Consider the following 4,542-nt stretch of genomic DNA (forward strand, 5'->3'; position numbering starts at 1 on the left):
ATATTTGGAACACCAGCATATAGTGAAGTCCAGCAGACACATCCAAAGTCCTGGGCTGAGTAAGTACTGGAATCTTAGTCTTTCCCTTTAAAGGCAATTTGGGATTAGCAGGACTGCAGCCCAAAATCATTCTAACAAATCCCAATTGTTGATATATATATATATATATATATATATATATATATATATATATATATACTTTGCATATATTCTGTTCCTCTAGAGAACCCTCTTGCAACATTTTATATATGAATTACCAGAATTAATGATCAAAACTATCCAAAAGTTGTGTATAATTGTCAAAACAAGTCACCTATTGACCTAAGATTCAATCTATAAAATAATGGAGTGATGTAAAGGTTATCAAGTAGCCTAGATTGTGTCCTCTAAAATTAGTATTGAAATCTGGATAGAAAATATCAGAGACCCAAGTTTTCTGCCTCGTAGAAGAGGAAAGAGATGAGAAACAAAAACTAAAAACCAAAATCCTGTCTGTTATTGCGTCTCTCAGGGTGAAGAGAAAACAATTGCTAGTTCTTCAATTTCAATCCAGTTGAAACTTCAAACTACCTGCAGGAGAAATGGCAGGAGATGAGATCGCCCAGAGATGGGACCACACACAAATCAGCATTCAGGATTTCTCCTACAGGTGGACCATCAGCAACTTCCCCTTTGTTGCTGAGGAAATGCGGCAAAGCATTAGAAGCCCCACTTTCTCAATAGGAGCCAATGACAAATGGTGTTTGAGAGTACACCCGAACAGAGTCGATGAAGAAAGTGCAGATTACCTGTCAGTTTACCTAGTGTTGCTCAGTTCTCTAAAGAGTCCTGTTTGGGCAAAGTTCCAGTTCTGGATCATAAGCAATGAAGGAGAGAAAACGAATGTCAAAAAGAACCCAAGAGCTTTTAGATTCGTTCCAGGCCAGGACTGGGGTTACAAAAAGTTTGTTCTTCGAGATTTTCTCTTGTCCCATGCATTTTGGCTTCTCCCAGATGACCAGCTCACCCTTGTCTGCAAGGTGAGTGTGGCCCAGGTCTCCTTGAGCCTTTCTGAGCAGAACAAGAAGCCGGGAATTCTGGTTCCCAGATGCACACTGGCAGATGAAGTAGGAGAGCTGTGGAAGAATTCCCAGTTCACAGACTGTTGCCTAGTGGTAGCTGGCCAGGAATTCTGGGCTCACAAGGCCATCTTAGCAGTTCGCTCTCCAGTTTTCAGAGCCATGTTTCAAAATGACATGGAGGAGAGCAGGAAGAATCGCATTGAGATCCCTGACCTGGAGCCACAAGTCTTCAAGGCAATGATGAACTTCATTTACACAGGAACAGCACCAGACCTGGACAGCATGGCAGCTGCCTTGCTGGCAGCTGCTGACAAGTATGGCCTGGAGCGTTTGAAGGTCATGTGTGAGGATGCCCTCTTCAGGGACCTCTCTGTAGAAAATGCTGCCCACACTCTCTTCCTGGCTGACCTCCACAGCTCAGGGCAGCTGAAAACCCAGACACTGGATTTCATTACAGCTCATGCTTCCGAGGTTTCTGAGACTTCAGACTGGAAGACAATGGTGGGCTCATATCCCCACTTAGTGGTTGAAGCTTATGGTTCCAGGCCTGCTCACTGCCCTTTCCTGGAGCACCCTATCAAATGCTTGAAGCGATCCTAAGACCTGGTAAACCTTGTCCTACACTTGTCTCCCAGAAGCAGCAGTCATGGTGTTACCCATGATACAGGGGTAGACTATGGGATGTGTGGAAAATTTCCAGTGAAACTAGGGAATAACAGCATGGTGGCTGAAGCTTAATACAGATGTAAAGGAGTCAATGTCAGGTTTAGGGAGGGGGAGTCTTCCACTATGGTACAATCTACACATCCTCTACCTAGTTGTTATACTGCTTTGATTTTTTTCTAAGGAGTTAGAATGTGAAATTCATTTTAACTGCTGGCACCAAGAACGTTACAACAGGGTGTCTTTGGAGAAACCTATCTGGATTGGACAGAGCAGAAGATATGATCAAGGACTCAGAAAGGATAAAACAAACATGAATGTTTGGTTACAAGAGAAGCAAAGATAATGAACAAAGTTTTTCTCCAAACTCAGGGTTTGGGACAGGGGAGATGACTCAGTTGGCAAAAACAATTGTTGATCTTGCAGAGGACCTTTTCTTCAGTCCTCCTCTTGTCTCCATGGGCACATCCATCTCAAGTAATTAAAATACCCTAATAAAATGTCATATCATATGAATAAAAATTGTAAAATCAGCTTATGGATTCCAGTGGTGTTTCTGTTTGAAAATGGCCATTTTATTCCATCCAGCTGTGCTCTGCAGTATAATTTGGTGCAGTGTCTTCACTGACACACATACACACAATCAATGAGACAATACCTAATGAATTCTGTTATACTCAGAGATTGGTGCCTAGTCCAATGGACATCAGTTGGGATTTCTCCAACAGCTGTTGGGAGCAGATACTGAGATTCATAGCCAAACATTGATCAGAACTCAGTGAACTTCAAGGAAGAGGGAAAAGCCGGGTTGTAGGAGGCATCAAAGACATAAGGGGTACAGAATTCATAGAGTCAACTAAACAGGGTTCGTAGGGGCTCACAGACACTGAAGAGGCCATCACAAAGCCTGCATGTGTCTGTACTAAGTCCTTTGTGTACATACTGTGCTTGTTTAGCTCAGGGGGTTTGTGGGAGTCCTAACAGCAGGAGTGTGTGGCAGTCTCTGAACTGTCGGATATTGGCTCCTTCTGAGTTGGCTCCTCCAGGGTGTGCTCATTTTAATCTAGGCATTCATGCTTGCCTTTATCAATTGCTGCAAACACTTCAGAGGACTCTGACAATTCCACACGAAAAGGAAACATACTAGAAAGTTATTTGGCCTCTCAAGTCTGGAGGAATGTCTTGTTAAAGCATTTTCTGTGTGGACATATAGGAGAGGTGTGTCATGGGGCTATTCCCCATGGTTTAGTATTTATTTGATACTTCACCTGATTCCTCCTGTCTGTTCAGGTGTATGAATATGTGCTAGACAGTGTGTGATTGTGTGTGTGTGTGTTTTCCTTTAATGAACAGCTTTGTTTTCCTTTAATGAACAGTGGCTCCGTCAGCTAGGAGGCCATCCCATTCCAGGCTTAATACATGTACCTCCTACTGTTGGGAATCTGAGTATTTTTGTAACTAAATCAGTTTGCCCTGTGAAAACCCTACCAACGGGAAAAAGAAAAGCTCCACCTGTGCCTCTCCATAAATGAGAGACATTATGAGCAAAGCCTAAGCTTACTGTCCAAGGTTTCTTAGTTCCTCTGTGACAAGTTACACCTTCCCTCTAGGAGCATGCTCATTGAAGCACAGGACTCACAATTTAGAGCACATTTCTTACAAACAATGTTTCTTGAAGTGATCACCAACAAAATCCTTCAAATGACACATATGATGGAGGGATGTCTACTCCAGTGACTCTGAACTCTTATGGGAAAGAGTTCTAATGCTACTAATTAGTCATCTGCAAAAGTCTATCAGATGAATAAATAATCAAGGAGTCAAAACCAATTATGATTTATCCCATATTGACAGAATGTAGTGTTGCAGCCAGACTTACAGAAGAACCAGACTGGGAATGGCTGAGCTGATTGAATCTGAATTTATTTCTGTGTGCTTTAGGCTTAGAGAGTCTCTCTAAGACAGGACTAACTGGGGAGATATGAGGTGAAGGGAACATATCGCTGATCACAATACAGAGGAGGATCCATTCAAAGCCCTTCCCTCTATGGTTTCTTTTGATCACATTCTGCACTTCATGGAAATGAGCAAAATCTTTCACCTTTAAAGACCAGCAAAATGAGCATGGCAGTTCTAAGTTTAAGGATAGAACCCACCAGTGGAGGATAAAGAATATGAGCTAATGAAAAGCTGAATCTGGTCAATCTAAGTGGTTGACTTTAGAAGGATTTAGGATATTTATAAACCACACCCTTAGATGGATCTGGAAGACTGATTCTAAGTTGGATTATATGAGAGCCATGTGAAAGACCACCACTAAAGTTTGTGGAGTCATCCAGGAACTGTGTGTCTGGATGGAATAAAATGCAGGAAAGAAGAGAGCCATCTCAGGGTTTCCTGGCTCTCCTTTCCACTCACCATGTATGAGCTCTTCACCTGCTATCCATGTTGTGAAAACCAAGTCAACTGACAAGTTAAGAAAAACACCTCTTCCCTGATGGTCTTCATAGCTGCCATCATTGTAATATCATCACAAGGGTAAATAATACCTTTGCAAATGTTGACATAATCCCTCATTGTTGGAATAATGACTGCATGGTCAGGCCTGTCACAGAAATACCCTAGTTGCTGGTACCAACTTCTCTCTTAGTCAGTGTTCTATTGCTATGAAAAGACACTATGACCACAGCTACTCTTATCAAAGAAAATATTTAATTGAGGCTGTCAGTTTTAGAGGTTTATTCCATTATCAACATGGAAGCTTGGCAGCAAGCAGGCAGACATGGTACTAGAGAGGTAGCTGAGAGTTGCATATCCA

The 4,542-nt window shown here is 42.1% G+C and overlaps 1 pseudogene; it reads left to right on the top strand.

The window, feature by feature from the left end:
- Positions 1-581: 581 nt before the first annotated feature.
- LOC143273761 (speckle-type POZ protein pseudogene) lies at positions 582-1,661 on the top strand (annotated as a pseudogene).
- The last annotated feature ends 2,881 nt before the right edge of the window (positions 1,662-4,542 follow it).

This window comes from Peromyscus maniculatus, chromosome 6, assembly GCF_049852395.1.
Source record: "Peromyscus maniculatus bairdii isolate BWxNUB_F1_BW_parent chromosome 6, HU_Pman_BW_mat_3.1, whole genome shotgun sequence".
NCBI lineage: Eukaryota > Metazoa > Chordata > Mammalia > Rodentia > Cricetidae > Peromyscus > Peromyscus maniculatus.